The sequence below is a fragment of the Rutidosis leptorrhynchoides genome, chromosome 3 (assembly GCF_046630445.1).
Source record: "Rutidosis leptorrhynchoides isolate AG116_Rl617_1_P2 chromosome 3, CSIRO_AGI_Rlap_v1, whole genome shotgun sequence".
In the NCBI taxonomy this organism is placed as follows: domain Eukaryota; kingdom Viridiplantae; phylum Streptophyta; class Magnoliopsida; order Asterales; family Asteraceae; genus Rutidosis; species Rutidosis leptorrhynchoides.
In genome coordinates this window covers 68,986,023-69,004,048 of record NC_092335.1, presented here as the reverse complement: position 1 = coordinate 69,004,048, position 18,026 = coordinate 68,986,023, and positions in this window count along the sequence as shown.

Below are 18,026 nucleotides of genomic sequence, written 5' to 3'. Positions count from 1 at the left end.
TTTTACCCGTCGAATAGAGAGAGGGACGACTTTCACTACTCTTGGAGTGTTTCACTCAGATGGAGAAATGACTTCTCTTTATTCGAGAGGAAGAATTATCTACGTCTCACCTCCGTCATACCCCACACATGTCTAACTTACTATTTATATCTTCCAAAATATCTCTTTACTATTTATATTTGTCGCAAAATTCACACCTTCGTCCATATTTTCATCTCAAGTTATCAATCTTTTCCAAAATACCCCCTCCGTCCCAAAATAAGTGTCTAACTTACTATTTATATTTCTCGCAAAATAATTTTCCATTTCTAAAAATAATCAATAAATATCATTAAACTCTCAAGTTTACCCTTATTTATAACTTTCAATCACTCATATTTTAAACAAATTCAGTCAAACTTACCTTAACTATATGGACAAAATTGACATTTATCGTCAATATCTTAAATACAACAAAAATAACTCCCAGACACTCTTTTTGAGACGGATGGGGTAATATGAATCCAAATTATAACACTCCGCCAAATTCTCATCTGACGGCGTGTTAATCATAGGTCCCACAGTTAACAGTTACGCTCTCTATATGAGACGTTTCAAAGCAATCGCATTTAATTTTATTAAAAACAGTTGACTTTCAAAACATAAGTCAATAAACCAAAATAAGTAAGTAACACTATTGTGATCGTAACCGCAAGCCAATAGTATTAAACATATGCAAAAGTTTAAATGCGAAAGTAATAATTGTCTTTATTAAAAGCATGATGACTCATCAGCCAGACCAAATCATCAAACACAGCAGAAGCATATACCTCTTAAGGACCTGAGAATACAAACACGCAAAACAGGTCAATAATAATGTTGGTGAATCTACAGGTTTTATAATATAACAGTATCTGAAAACAGCTATCAGAAAAATAGTTTAATTGCATTTGACCACAAGATTTCAGTAAGTACAACCCAGTTGCAAAACGTTTACATAATCGATGAGCACATGAATACTAACAATGACTAGAGTATAGAATCCACTACACTCCCTTTACCCCATAAAAATATATACACTTGTTCGAGTGCACTTAGCGTTCAAAGTAAATGCACAACAGTTAATATTGTTTGGGTGAGGTTTGTCTAACCTAACGGATCCGTCCATCTAAATTGTGCTTACCTGAAGTTAATAAAAGTATTCAAGCTAGGGCCTTTGTGAACAAAACTCAATATGTATAATAAGTACTCGTGTCAAACATAAAAGTATTTGAAAAATGTGTAAGTAACAGCGTGTATTCTCATCCCAAAAATAGTAAGTAAAAGTGGGAATGTAGACTCACCTTTGGATAGCTCTTGAACAAAAGTAAGCAAATAACTTGTATAGTTTATACCCGAGTAAAGCAACCTAAGTATATACGTATATAGGTTGGTCATTATTTATGTCTTATAACATAGTGGTTTCATAGAGTAAGTTGTCTTATTGCTCGACTCGATGCGTTTCAAAATAAAAGTCAACACATAGTCAACTAATTCATGCAAGTCAACAAAAGTCAACCAAAGTCAAACCAAAAGTCAAACTTGGTCAAGGTGGTCAACTAAATTCAGCATCAGTACGTTCATGTCAAATGTTGGTCAACATGTCAAACCTAAGCCAACTAACACGTTTCAGATCATAATTTGTCAAATACGCGATCACAGTTTATCGTCTAGCATAACGTTCATGTACAACTTGCAAACAATGCACAATATCTCATAGCACATAATACATTGTAGTATGACAAGCTCCAGATCTCAGGTAGACATATAAACGTTTACAAAAAGCAATAACAGGGTCTCATACGATATCTACAAGTCGGGTTTCAGAATGGACGAATTTATGGTTCACTAAATCAGTTTATGACTGCGCACCAATCTCGTCTTGGCTATAACCAGAGCTAAGGACATGCAAATCAAGCTAGGTCAATGGCTATGGTTCAAGGACAAGTCATATTACCACATATCCAAAAGTGAGCAACTTTTGTTTAGCCAATTAGTACAGTTAAATCAATTAAGTTGGACATCCTGTTTCAGCTCAAATCAGGAGTCACCAAAACTATGGCCTTAGTGTGCACAATGAATCAGTTTTCATGACTTGACATAAACTATACTTAAGTCAAATAACATGCAAAGTTTCAATATCCAGAAGGCCAAGGTCTCAAAAGGTCCACAACTCATGCTATAAAGCTATAGGTGCATACATTACAGATTTGGACTGAATTCAGGTTATCGTTTTGATTCGCATATTACTCAAGCTTCACAAATCCAAATGATGCAAGGCTTAGGTGAAAAGTTAACTATAACATATAAATTTTTCAGAAATGCAAATTCTTAAATCATCATCTCATTGAAAATGAATTAAAAAGTCAATTTCAAGATAATGAGCAAATCAGTTTTTCATGTTCATTCACTTAAGCATAACAGAAGCTATACAAATCCAAACCGCATGAAATCCTAGTCTAACTTGAGTGTTTTTAAGTCCTATATACAATGTTTAACATGTTATAACAAAATTCACAAAGCATACAACTCAGAAAATTCGGATTCATGGCAAAATCACAACAAAACTTCGATTTAACATATCTAGAGCATACGATAACAAAATCCATTGATTCTTGTGCCTAACGTTATTAATTTTTTGGACCTCTTTCCATCTATATAATAATAATTTACAAAAAACAACTCCATCATATCAGTATCATCAATATTAAATTCGGTTTTCACACAAAACTTTCAATACGATCAAATTAACGACTAACAAAGCATACAAACATGATGAATCGAGCAATAGACCAACATAAACTATGAAACTTTATAAAATCTGAATTTTTAGAGTTAGGGTTTATACAATTATACCATTGATCGTCAAATAGATTACACCTATGCGAAGAGAACGAAGGGAATTGCAATCTTTGTGTTTGAGGTTTAATCAAAGAGTGAAAATTGAAGGTGATTGTGTGTGTGTGTGTGTGTGATCGTCGATGGGAGCAGAGGGAGGAAAACTGGCGACTAAATTAGGTTAGGGAGATAGTGTGGAGTATAAGGTTTAACTAGTAAGTTAAGTTAGGGCCTAATCCACATGCACTAGTACCAATTAAGCCCAAAATAGAAATTTAAGGGGGAGGGGGAAGTGGGTCGGCCGAATGGCCCAAGGGGTTGTAACACCCCGTTTTTCAGTTACGCGTTATTTTGGACATCATTCGAATTACGAGGAGTGTAAGCGTATATTTGGATCCCAAATAAAGTTTGAGTTAATGTTCCAAAACCTTATCATTGGATAGTAAATCTCATTACGTTTCCAACGATATTTGATTCATCGAAAACGGAGTTACGGTTTGAAAGTTACGACCAAAACAAGATTCAGTGTCAGTCTCAGTTGTTTTGGATGTCGTTCGGCCATTTTGGATGCCGTCCAAATGGCCTGACGGGCCAGCTGTGATATTTTAATATTTTTAAAGGGTATATTTTGGGGTGTTTTGGTCTTTTCACTTTGGGGTCGGTTTAGGATCATCAAAACTGATCCAAGGCTCTTTCAAGCCTCATTTTTCACCCACACAAACACTCCCTTCTTATTTAGAGAGAGAGGGTGAGTTTTAGAGAGAGAAAGCTTCGATTGGAGAAGAAGAAGCTTGAATCGGGTGAAGGTTCGAGTGTTAAAGTTGTTCCTTGCATTCTTAGCTACGTTTTGGTAGTGGTGGTAAGTCCTAACTCTGATTTTCTTTACTTTGATTTTGATAGAAGGTTAGGGTTTGAGCTAGTGATGGGGTATAAACCCCATTTCTCATGAAATTGGGGGTTTTGTTGTATGTATTGTGTATGTAAACCCGATTATTGTAGGTTTAGGGTTTAATGATGAAATTGACTAGATTTGTCATGGGTTTGGGTGTTAACCGCTAGGTTGTAAGTGTGTTTGTGATTTAGATGTTCATAAAAACATGGTAGATGGTCAAAATGGGTGCTAACCTCTAATTGTTGTCGAACTAAGTTTTGAGTCAAGATTTGACGAGTCAAGTATGTGAATCCTTGATCCATGTGTTAAATGGTGTTTTGGAAATGAATTCGCTAGCCGTTAGTGATTTTGGGCGTTTTTGGGACTTATGTCAAAATGGGTTGACTTTGATTGGGTCAAAATTGATGATGACACTAACTTGGATTAAATGGGTGTTAAACGCTTTTGTTAAGTGCTAAATTATGTTTTTGGATGTAATTTCTCGCGAGAAGTAATTTTGGATTAAAATGATATTTTAACATAAGTCAAACGTGGTCAACACAAAATGGGTAAATATTACACGTGTTGGGGTTTTTGGGTGTAAGTGGTGTTTAAAATAATTACTACCTAAGTAGTAATTTAGTGCTTAGATCTCGGTTGGTCTAATTGGTGTCGTGTATAAATTGGGTTAGTTTGTACTCACTAGAATGGGTCGAAATTACCACCCGTAGTGGTAATTGGTGAAGTCCATGTTAGGTGTCTAAATGGGCGGATTGTGGACGTAGGTATAAACCCTTGGTTAAGGGTGTTGGCGTCGAATTCTCTTGTAGATAATGTATGTTGATTATGTGTATACCTATATGCGTATTATAGGTAAAGGTTTGCTCGGTGGCGTTTGGAGGCGATTTACATACGTGACTTGTGCGGGCTTTCCAAGGTGAGTGGGATATTTATGCATGTATGTATATAGTATATTTATTTGTATGCTATGGTATGACCCACGGAGCCAGGAGTGCCATAGTGTGTGCGAGTGTGTTATGATGTGAACCACGGAGCCAGTAGCATCATGGTGCACGTGTTGTGATGTGAACCACGGAGCCGGTAGCATCAAAGTGTGAACCACGGAGCCGGTAGCACTATAAAATTAGGTGTGAACCACGGAGCCGGTAGCACCGAAGTGTGAACCACGGAGCCGGTAGCACTATAAAAGAGTATGACTCGAATGCGTAGTGACGTGAACCACGGAGCCGGTAGCGTCATAGCATTACGTATGATGTGAACCACGGAGCCGGTAGCACCATGACGTGTGTATGGTTAACCATATAGTTTGTGTATGTAGTGTTGTGTAGCATATTATATTTTGGAGTATATGCTAGTTGCGGTAATGGAGGTTATTAGCTTTATACTTGGAGTTCGTATGCTAATATTATATTGCTAGCATGTTTGCGGTATGTGAGTAGGTGGTTGCAAGTAGGTATATTATATATGCATGTGTATACTTATTGCACTCACTAAGCCTAGGCTTACCCCTCTCGTTGTTTACTTTTACAAGTATTGTGTTATTGATGCTAGCTAGTTGTTAGACTATACGTGCAGGAGCGCTTGGGCTCGAAGGGGTAGCTTTTGGATAATTGGACGCGGATGGGGGATTTGGTAGTTCCCGGGATTATGCTCATGGTATCGGGTTGGGTTGTAGAGTCCTAATCCGTCAATACATATATAAATGGGTCGAAATGGTTACCTTGTTGTAGTTTGGGTCGATGTGGACCCGGTGTTGTAAAACTTGATTTTTATTGTGGAAATATATTAATTATAATTATACTAATGTGTTGTGAAAACTGTTTCGTTTAAAAGTGTCGGAAAGCGGGTTTTCTGCCCGTGTGAATTTGAAAAATCGAGCAGAAACTTTTAGTTCATTTGGACGCCGTCCAAAGGTCTTGGACGCAGTCCTGATCTTCACTGCTGGAAGCCGTCCAGATAACTGGACGCCGTCCAGATTGTCTGTTAAAAAAAAAAATTAAGTCATGTTTTTCGTAAAATGAGGTTGGGTCGTTACAGGGGTGTCTCTCGGGCTCGTGTTTTGCAAAAGCGTGTGTTCGTGGTCTGTTTCAAGTGCCGTTTAAACGTACCGAAGTGTAACGACCCGACTTTTTTGACTTATATTTATACTTTAAACTTTCACGAATCTGCGTATATGTGCGTACTGAGCTAGATGATATTATGGGATCATTATTCATGTTAATTACTTTTGTTAATACCTTACAACGTGTTATTAAGTGCTTAATCACTTAACTTGATCCTCGGATGCTTTTATGACCGCTAGTGTCACTTGTTGTTTATAACGAGATACGTGGTACACGTTAAACTTTGGTCATAATTGGAGTGTTATGACTACTTAATCCTAATTGTTATTTCTTAATGACAATTACTTAGCTTGTTGATTGCTTAATTTCACTTAGTGTTTTAGTAATGCACACTAGTTAGTCTTAATGGACTTATCACCTTAATGGACTTAGTTTTTCAAAGGCTCACCCTACTCTAGCTAATGGACTAGTATGTTAGCCCATCTTAATGGACTTATGAATCCATTAAGACATAAGACAAACCCATTAAGAATTAAGACAAGATTATTAGCATGCTTATGTACCATTTATTACATCTTTTAACACTATGCTACATGCTTCCCAACATGCATACATCATCCTTGTACCACCACCCATGCCAAGCCAAAATGGTCCCCCCATGCTTGTGACCGTCGGCCTTAGGCCTCACCACCACCACCTTAAATTTTCAAACTTCATTCTCATTTTCTCACAAAACACACACAATTCTCTCTAGTTTTTCTCTCTAGTTTCTTACTCTAAAATACTTAAGAAAACTTGTAAGTTTTCTTGAACTTTCTTTCTTCTTTTTCTTTCCTAATTTGAAATCATCATCATTATTCTTCAAAGATTCAAGTTTTGTAACTTGAATCTTCATATATCTTGTAACTTCAAACTTTAGTTGAAGAAGATGCAAGAACAAGGAATCCAAGCTTTGTAGCTTAAGGTTTCTACAAAAAGTTTGTTAAAAGATCAAGTTTATTAACTTACGATCTTCTTTAAGTTGTTTTACTTCAATTTTGTAACTTGAGTTTTCATTAAACAAAGATACAAGCTTTCTAGCTTGAAGTCTCATAAGTATTGTTAAGAGATCCAAGCTTTATAGCTTAGGGTTTCATCATTTTGTTTGATCTAATTTATGTAACTTATGATCATCCAACTTGTTAAAATAAAGGCTCACTAGCTTATATTCATTCTACTTTGTAAAAATCTAAGTTTTATAACTTAAGGTTTTGTAAAAGTTGAAAGTCTAAGTTCTATAACTTAGGGTTTCACCTAGAACATAAGATCTAGACTTTCTAGTCTAAGGTCTTCAATATTTAGCTAAGATCTAAGTTCTATAACTTAAGGCCTTGCTTGTTTGGTTTGTATCCAAGTTTGTAGCTTTAAATTCCAAATAGAACTTGTACTTGTGTCGAAACTAAGAACTTGATGTAACTTTGGTTCATCATCCTTCTAAAACTCTTAAGTGAGTTGTATTTCTTTTTTAGTCTTGACATTGTGTGTTGATGGTTAAAACTTGGTCAAAGTGATGCTAAAACATCAAGAGTTGTACACTTGAGGCTTATACGCATCAAGGATGAGAACCGTGATAAGCATCAAACACCAAAAAACCCACCGGAGCACTTGAATATGTTTTTCAGGGTCTGATCTGACTCCTGGAGCTTCTGGAAAATTGATTTCCAGAAATTTTGGGATGTGTAGATGAGTCTTCATTTAAGACTCGCATAATCCCGATATACGATTTAGGATTTATAGTCTTTCGAAGTTCACTACGCCTTCGTAACGACGTGCTGAAATTTATGACCTACTCGCGCTTTGACCATCTCTACGGTCAAAAGACGTCGAGTTAGGATCTGAATTTCGGACAGCGGAAAGAGGACTCATAAAAGGAGCCTTGGCCACTGGCCGCGCGTCATTTCAGTTTGTGTAGAGGTCGTAGCGGCTGTTCGAATTCAGCTTTTTGTTTCGACCTCTATTCTTGTTGAAAACTTACTTTATCTTTTACGTATGATGATAATGATGATACTTAAGACTTAACTTACTTACTTTTAAACTTTATGGGACGATTTACTGACTTAGTAACCATTGACTTAGGTTGAGGACCTTTTGGACCGACTTACTACTTGCTCACGTTTTCGTATCGACTTTACCGTACATTCACTGTGAGTTATAGCTCCCTTTTTACTTTAACTATTTTTGGGACTGAGAATACATGCGCTTTTTATGTTTTACATACTAGACACGAGTACTTTAACTTTATATATGTGCGGGTGACATAACGGCACAAAGATTCCCCTTAGCTCGGTAACGTTTAGTCATTGGTTTATGAACCGGTGAACGCGAATCTTAGATATGGATCCATAGGGTTTGACATCCCCACTCGGGCTAGTCGCACTAGCATTTAACGGATGTTTAATACTTCGTAAACTTACGCACTCGCCAAGTGTACTTTTAGGGGGTGATATTTATATTACTTTGTTAAGTTAATTACTAAGTGCCCACGGTTAAGCATATACTTTTCATACTGTTTTGAATATAAAATCTCGTGGTCTACATTACATTATTGTTTACAATAAAACTATAGCTCACCAACATTCGTGTTGACTTTTTAAAGCATGTTATTTCTCATGTGCTTAGACGAAATTGCTTACGATGTAATAGACTTGTTGTGTTAGACTTCCGCTGCATTGTTAGAGATGTCTCCTAGTCATGGACTTTTTACTTTGCATTCACTACTTATGTTATATTTGAACTATGGTTTTGTAATGACCTAAGTGTCACGTACTTTGGTTAATGTTTTCTATCCGTAGAAGCATGTTACTTTTGTTAAACATTTATCGTTGAAAAAACATTATCTTTTTATGAATGCAAAAACTTTGTTTTTAAAATAGCATATAGTGTTATACCGTGTAATGGACCTGTTGTTGATGATCCGTATCATATAGGTTTTGGACGGGGCATCACACGAAGGCCCGGGACGCTAAACCGACCGTTAAAACGCAACCTGATGTGCGTAGAGGTGTGTACGAAATAAATATATTTTTACTAAAAAATACTATTAAATACGATACAATTTTACACAAGATATTTATTTATTTATAGAATGGATATACCTAAACCTTGCTACAACACGTATAGGCAGTGTACCTAATCGTACAGTAGTGTAGTTTTTAGTAAGTCCGGTTCGTCCACAGGGAACTCGCCAAGTTTAACGCTATATTTTTAAAAACTATATTTGTAAATATATAAATATATATAAGTAGTATTATTATTATAAAAGGGGTTTTTACCGTTTAATGACCGGTTTGTCGATTTTAAAACTTTAGTCGCAGTTAAAACCTAATGTAAAATATTAAAAATAAATATAACTTAATTTTAAAGCGTAAATTAAATAACGATAAAGAAATTGCGATAAAATAAAATGACAATAAATAAAGTGCGATAATTAAAAAGTACGATAATTAAAAGTGCAATTAAATATAATGACAGTAAATAAAAGCGAGATAATTAAAAGTGAACTTAAATATGAAATATATAAATTATGCTTATTTAAACTTCCGTAATCATGATGTTTGACGTGTTGATTTTAGTTTATTTCCATGGGTTAATTGTCCTTTGTCCTGGATTATTCAATAGGTCCGTCTGGTTTTTGTCCATAACAGTCCATCAGTCATAAATATAAAGTGCGAGTGTCCTCGTCAAATTATCCTTATATCCGAAGTCAAATATTCCAACTAATTGGGGACTTAAACTGTAACAAGGTCTTAATACTTTGTTTAATAATTACACCAGGATATCGACTGCGTGTAACCCAAGGTTTTAATACTTTGTTAACAATTACGCCAAGTGTCCTTGTACATAATTCACCCCTGTTTTAATAAGTCCATTAACTATTAATCCATTCCCGTGTCCGGTCAAATGAACGATTATTAGTACTTATAAATATCCCGCCCATCGTGTCCGATCGAGTGTATATGGTTATTTATAGGTACGTCCAATTGTAAATCTTTATATTAAATTAACAAACTATCATTTAATTAAACAAATATAAAGCCCATCAATAGCCCATAGTCTAATTTCCACAAGTGTCGTTCTTTTGTCCAAACCCTAATTATGGTACAAAGCCCAATTACCCAGTCTTAATATTTTAGCCCAACATCATGATTACTTCGGCATTAAATAAGCATAATAATAACTTAGCTACGAGACATTAATTTAAAAAGGTTGAACATAACTTACAATGATTAATAATAGCGTAGCGTTACACGGACAAAATTTCGACTTACACCCTTACAACATTCGCTAACATACCCTTATTATTATTAAAATTAAAATTATAATTATAATATATATACGAGTGAGAGATAGATAAAGAAAAAGATGTGTTTGAGTTCGTTCAAAACTGCGAAATTTATAGGCATGTGGCCACAAAAAGTGGCCCATGCGATCGCATGGATATTAAGCCTACAGGCCATGCGATCGCATGGAGGTAGGATCCAGCTCACATTGCTTTGTTTTCTTTCTTGCTGACGGTTTTTATAAATAAATATAATATATAAATAATTTTAAGAATTATTTAAATATTATATTATATTTATGTGCATAGTTGACTTGTAATTTTTAGTCCGTTGCGTTGAGCGTTGAGAGTTGACTCTGGTCCCGGTTCCAGATTTTCGAACGTCCTTGCGTACAATTTAATATCTTGTATTTTGCGTTTCGCGTCTTGTACTCTTGTAATTTTGAGATGTTTCTCATCAATAATTTGAACCACTTTGATTGTACTTTGTACTTTTTAACTTTTTGGTCGTTTGCATCTTCAAATCGTCGAGTCTGTCTTTTGTCTTCACCTTTTATTATTTAAACGAATATCACTTGTAAATAGAACAATTGCAACTAAAAGCTTGTCTTTCTTGAGGGATAATGCTATGAAATATATGTTCGTTTTTAGCATTATCAAATATTCCCACACTTGAGCGTTGCTTGTCCTCAAGCAATATAGTCTTGAAATAAAAATACTAGAATCACTTCTTTATTCTTCACACTTTGTACATCAGTGATTTTTATACGGTGGTATGAACAATGGTAGTAACAATGTGGTTTACAGTCCCACATGACTATGAAAATTTAGATCCTTAAGGAAATTAGATCTTTATGAAAACATTTGATCTTTTGAAAATACAATCTAGTTTTTACCCTAGATAAGTTTTCCAGAATAACCCTTCACCGGTGTTTGCAAAATATTTTTGTGGGTTTTGTGGGTTTCAGATTTGAAAATTTTAGCTCAAAACTTATGGTTTTGTGTCACCCACTTGTTAACCTTGTATTGGGAAAGCAACACGTCCAGTATACTTGCTCCGTATATTACCTTTCGGTAAACTACTGTCCGGTTGTAAAGGAAAGCGTTGAACAAGCAACTGTTAAGGCAATGTCCCCTGACATGCTTTTAATTATGGTCTATAACGTGTCGGATGCAATTACTATCCTTGGTAGGAGCAATAGTATAGCTCACCCTATAGTTTTTCGGTCTGGCACAAGGTCCTGTCTTCGACCATGCTATGCAACCACCGTTCTTACGGTTGACACCCGATTTAGTTCAGGTGACCTAATGAATTCCAGATGAATTCCTAGGATTTTACGTTCAATGGTAATGAACGCATTGAAAATAGGGTTTTCAGAAAATAAATCGGTTTGTAATTTGATCAAAATATTTTCTCGTTCAAGCTCGAGTTTAGATATCATCGAATTCCATGAGTTTGTAATTCTCAATCTTTAAAAGTCAATCTCAAGGATCGAGTAATATCAGTCTTAAAAGCTGATTTTTAATCTTTAAGGAGATTATCCTTTCTGGGGATCTGATTCATTAGTCTTATCAAGCTAATTTGCACGGCGCCCTCCCCATTTTACGAGACAGATCCTCTCATGGTTAGGATAAGTCTGACCACCTGGCGACCCTGTTTTATGCTGAGGTCCGTGGATTTCCAGCTGATTTTCGAGAAAACTTTTCAAGGTTTTTCGTAGACTCTACAACTGGTCTGGACGACAACTTCCTGACCTAAATCAAGAAGCGCGTTTCTTTTTCGGAAGACTTTACTTCCTTTTAATGATGGAATTGATTCATCGTGTAGATCCATCTTTCTTTCAAATATATTATAATAAATTGGGTAAAACTGATAAAATTGTCCAAAATAAAAGTATCTTCAGTTATTTGTACAAAAATATGTGATATATGTTTTAAATAACTTGGTAAATTTTTCCCACACTTGGCCTTTTATTTTCCTTTCTTTACCTTTTTATTGTCCTCTATTACATTTTAAATGAAATCTAGCATTTTGGTTTGTTTCTCAATTTATGTCCTTTCCGAGGTAACAATAATTTTGGTGTTAACACCTAGTTTTATCGTTCATAAATATGTATAAACATAATTTTGAATTCATTTATTTGAAACTTTTAAAAAAATTTACTAGAATTGGGTAGTCAGTATATAAGACTAGGGCTGTTCTTTATTATCAGAGAGCACTAGATTCTAATACAACTACTGCGTTACTAGTATTTTTAATGGTAACCAAGTGTTTAAATTAAAATTTTAAAAATCCGAAAGAATTTAACCCCTTCCCACACTTAAGATCTTGCAATGCCCTCATTTGCAAGAAATCAGTAACAATTTAAATTATTGAGGGTGATTAGCGTAGAAAAATGATTAAATTTTACCAAAGTTTCCAAACATATTGGTGTTTGTTTGCTGAATGATAAATGGTGCACATCATTTGTTCATTCCGTCTTGTTGTTACATCACATTTGTTTTTCGTTTTGTCGTCAAAATTAGTAGCTTTTGCTGAACTTAATGTCAGTCTTTGAAAATGCCCTGTTTTACCCTGTTGTGTACATTTGACAATATACATACATACAAATAATAACATGCATGGTAATTTGAAATGGGACTTAAAATCTCACTTTCAAATCAAATATGAAATATTAGTACAACAAATAAAAATATTAAACATTACAATAAAAGTATCACAATATTATATGTTTAAACATAAATAAATAAAAATAATAAAAAGATAAAAATCATAGAAATCACCAATAGGAACTATATCAATCTGGATAGGGGTTCCAGTTCATGTCATCGGTCGGGTTCCATGGTTGGTGATAGGTGTACTGGTAGGCCTGGTTAGGGTCGTAGAGAGTATATGGTGGTCTCATCTCGGGCTGGTGTGAAGGATAGTAAGCGGGTCGGGTCGGTACATAGTGATCCTGAGGTAATAGCCGGCTCATGATCTGACGCTGATGATAGGCCCATCTATCATGCTGTCGTTGCCTGGAATGCTCGTAATCATTCCGGGCTTGCCACTGCTCCATCCGACTAAATTTCTCCTCGTTTGTCATATCTACCTCATCTACACGCTGGTAGACGTCAGTCATAGCCTCTCTAATGACATCCCTAATGTCATCCGCTTCCTCCATCTCCTCATCTGAGCCTCTCTCTACCTGAGGATGACTACCTTCATAGGGTACTGCCTGGTTGCGTCTGCTCTTTAATACCTTAGCACCCTGATAGACCTTCAATCCAAAAGGCTCAACCTGTTCCCTACATACCAAAAGTGGACCCCCTTGGTCCCTATCTACACCCAAATACTCTCCAATGAGAGTAACAAAAATACCTCCTCCTATTATTCCCCCCCTGTATTCCTTCCACCATCTTAGACAAATAAAAACCAACACAGTAAGGGATATTAACAATGCCTCTTGGGTCTCGAATACACTTTAGGTAAAATAAATCATGTAAGGTCATTTTCTCCTTGTTGTAACCTCTCTGTGTAATCGAGTTAGCCAAAAATCTATGAATTATACGAAGCTCGGCTTTGTTAATATGTAAGTAGGAGTGTTTTCCTCTCAGCGTAAAAACATTATAATCTGACATACGCCTCCAGACGGCGTTCACGTCAAAATTCCTATCTACCCTTTTACCTCGATAAATCAAATTCATACAATCGGGTAGTAGTAATTCACCAGGAGTGTAAATCTGTAATGCCCTGGCCATGTCCAGCATGGACATCCTGTACATCCTACGGCCAAGTATAAATCTAAGAAAACTTCTATCATCTAATCTATCTACATCTGCATTTAACGCTATAGTACTCATAAGCTCAATACACCATTCCTTATATGCAGGTCTACGAATGGTGAATAGACGTTCCCAATCGGGAAAAGAAGAACTGCCATACCTTTGGATCAGATGCTCCCTAACTGAGTTAACTAGTTGGACCCTTTCTAAAGGCTCCCAATCGATTACCCTCAGCACTTCTACATTTTTCGGTATCAGTTTGAAATTGTTACTTTGATATGTCGGGTAATCTCTCCAGCTTCTATCGAATCTCATATTAGGATGCAACGTGTGTTCAGGAATCGTTGGGTATTCTACTGGCGGATGCATCAGAAATACTATAAAGGCATCAACAAATTGTAGCGGATCATAATAAGGTACGTGTTGATCAGGTTGATGTTGTTGTTCCTGCTGTGGTTCTTGTTCGGGTTCTGGTTCGTATTGCAATTCTGGCTCAGGTTCCGGTTGTGGTTGTCTAGATGATGATGATGCACCTCCAGTTTCAGTATATTTCTGCAAAATACATTAAACACAAAATTTGTGCATCTAAATATGCATTAGTATTAGCAAAATAACAACTTAAAACAATCACAATGACATGTTTAATCTATACTAAACTTATGCTCATTTTCATATTTTTATCAAAATCTACACTTTTTCAAATAAGCATATATGAAAATGTATACAAAGTTCATAAGCATTTAACTCAAATAACATGTCAAAATAGTCATTACTAACAATTAAACAAGTCTCAAATGGCAATTATATCAAATTAATCAAGTTCATGAATATTAGACTTAAAAAGTCCACTTTAATTCTCAAAAATCATGTTTAGGATCAAAGTTTGGATCATTTAGCTACCTAAACATGTTACACTACTTAATTTAGCAATAATTCATGACAAAAATCGGCCATAACCTGTTTATATCAAAAAGCCCCAAATTACTCAAGAACACAAACCCTAGATTCCTAAAAATTTTGAAGTTTTTGGCTTTAAATCATGTTAAATAGCATCAATCTAGGTTATACATGCATAATATACTAACAATTTAACTCTAATTACACTAGAAATTAACAAAATCAAATTAGGTAAAATATTGGTAAATATCACAAAAACTGGAAAATTTAAGAGTTTAGGGGTGTAATTTTTACCTTCTTATTGAAAAATTCGAACCTAGGCATGATTGTAGTGAAGTTTTGTGAGAAATTTGGTTGAATTTGGTGAAAAAATGACGATTTTAGGGTGATATGTGTGTGTGTTTTCGTATATGTGTGTATATATGGTGTGGAGACAGAACACAGCTCGACTGGGTTTTTGTTTCTGGCCAGGAATTCCCTACCATGCGATCGCATGGTTTTTAAGGGGAAACCCCATGCGATCGCATGGGGTCTGCCATTTTTTTTTTTTTATAAAAACCTTATAACTTATAAAACATATAATTAAAATAAATATTAAAATTTTGTTGTCCTTGTTATTTAGGACGAGGTTGTTTCGGATCGTTGTCCTAGTCCGTCCCTCGACAAAATTTTAAAATTTGTCATTTTTAAGCGCAGTTTTAAAAGCAAAGATTTTTGGGTTTTTTTTAAATGTTTTTGGCTTACTTTAATTCAATAAGATTAAAAATAATGATAATAAAAGTTCTCGTCCCTCCCTTGAGTAGAGCAATTTCGGTTCAACGACCTAGTTTTCAACTCACGACGAATTTTAAAAATCAAATTTTTAACTTAATGAAATAAAGTAAATTTTTGTTTTTAAATTCACACCAAACTTTAATTTAAAATGCATAAAATTAAAAATTCATATTAAAATTAAAAATTCACACCAAACTTATATTATATTTTTGTTTTTATACATACAAACTTATATTAAAAAATATAAAATTTTCAAATATTTACAAACTTAAATATATATTTTAAAGATTTACATTAATAATTTTAATATTAATTTTAAAAACAAAGTAAAAATAAAATTTAAAAATCTTTTTGGTTTTTTTATCCCACTTTAATCAATCAAATATTATAAAAAATATACGCCCCTCTTTTCGGTAAAGTAATTTCGGTTCCATAACCTAGTTTTACTCCTGACGAATTTTTGAAATATTTTGGTTTGATTGATTAAAGATATTTATACCTTAAGAATAAACGGTAAATTTCGCAGTGATGTAATAAATTTTTGTATGATATCAATAATTTCGATTACGCATACCTAATTTTATTGAATACCAATTTAATACTTTATAGCGAACGATTCAGCGTTTATTATCAAAAGGTTAAAAGCAATAATAAAAATAAAATAAAAACTGTACATACTTACCCGTGAGAAAGAATTCTCAGAGACCTGCTTTAGCCGACTCATAGGAGAGTCGTGTGATTTGGTTCTCCATAGCTACATAAGCATAACCTCGAATCTTTAATATCTTTTCTTCTAAACATATAAACGGTCCTTCTCTGCATAGAGTAACAAATTCGGTATTTGAATATGTTTGATTATTTGAACATTTACCTTCATGTGACCATTTTCCGCATTTATAACATCTTTCAAGGTGTCGTGCTCTTCTTTTCATTGCGGATTTTGATTTTCCTTTACCAAAATGTATCTTATGAAGATCTTTTATGAGTTCTTTTCTTACTTCGTCACATCTGCTTCTTATTACTGACACCAGGTCACTCGGGAGTGTGTCATTATTACGTTTAGTAATCAAAGCGTGTAGCATTAGACCATGATTCAGATCAAAGGAATTCTTCATCTCGTAAAACCTAAAAAAATAAAAATTCAGAATGGGGGGGAGAAGGCTAGTTCTTTAGGGTCTGCTAGGGAAAGACCATTCGGATTTCATTCTCGGAAACTACATGAAAACAGAATATCTAACTCTAACAGAAATACATATTACCCTAAAAAGATTCGAACCTTCCCACACTTAGTTAGCTGTGATGTCGAAATTATGATTAACTTCATCTTCAACTTCCATTGGATTATCTATGTAATGTTTTACTCTGTGACCATTAACCTTAAATTCAATCCCATTTGAATTTATTAATTCTACTGTTCCGTATGGGAAAATTCTTTTGACTATGAATGGTCCAGACCATCTTGATTTCAATTTTCCAGGAAATAGCTTGAATCTTGAATTGAAAAGAAGAACTCTGTCTCGTTCTTTAAATTCTTTTGAACTTCTAATTTTTTTATCATGTCATTTCTTCGTTCTTTCCTTATAGATTAATGAATTTTCATATGCTTCATGTCTCAATTCTTCTAATTCGTTTAATTGACTTAACCGTAGACGTCCGGCTTCATGTAAATCAAGATTACATGTCTTCAAAGCCCAAAATGCTTTGTGTTCAATTTCTACTGAAAGATGATATGCTTTTCTGTAAACGAGTCTAAAAGGTGTGGTTCCAATTGAAGTTTTGTAGGCTGTTCTAAAAGCCCAGAGTGCATCCTCCAATTTCATGAACCATTCCCTCGGATTTGATCCTACGGTTTTCTCTAGAATACGTTTTAAAGCTCGGTTGGTATTTTCAACTTGTCCACTTGTCTGTGGATGATAAGCAGTAGAGATTTTATGAGTTACTCCATATCCTTTAAGAATTTTCTCAAGTTGATTATTATAAAAATGAGTACCCCGATCACTTATTAAAGCTTTCGGTGTTTCGAACCTTGCAAAAAGTCGTTTTAGGAAGTTAACTACAACTCGTGCATCGTTAGTTGGGAGAGCTTGTGCTTCCGCCCATTTAGATACGTAATCAATGGCAACGAGAATGTAGAGATTATTATGTGATTTTGGAAATGGACCCATAAAGTCAATACCCCAAATGTCAAATACTTCACATACTTGAATGACATTTTATGGCATTTTATCACGTTGACTTATTTTTCTGGCCCTTTGACAAGCATCACAGGATTTGCAAAGAAGGTGTGCGTCTTTGAAAATTGTAGGCCAATAGAATCCAGTATCGTAAACTTTTCTTGCTGTGAGCTGAGGCCCATAATGCCCTCTTATTGGTCCTGTGTGACAATGGTTTAAGATTTGACTAGCTTCATCTCCAAATACACATCGGCGTATTATTCCATCGGGACAACTTTTAAACA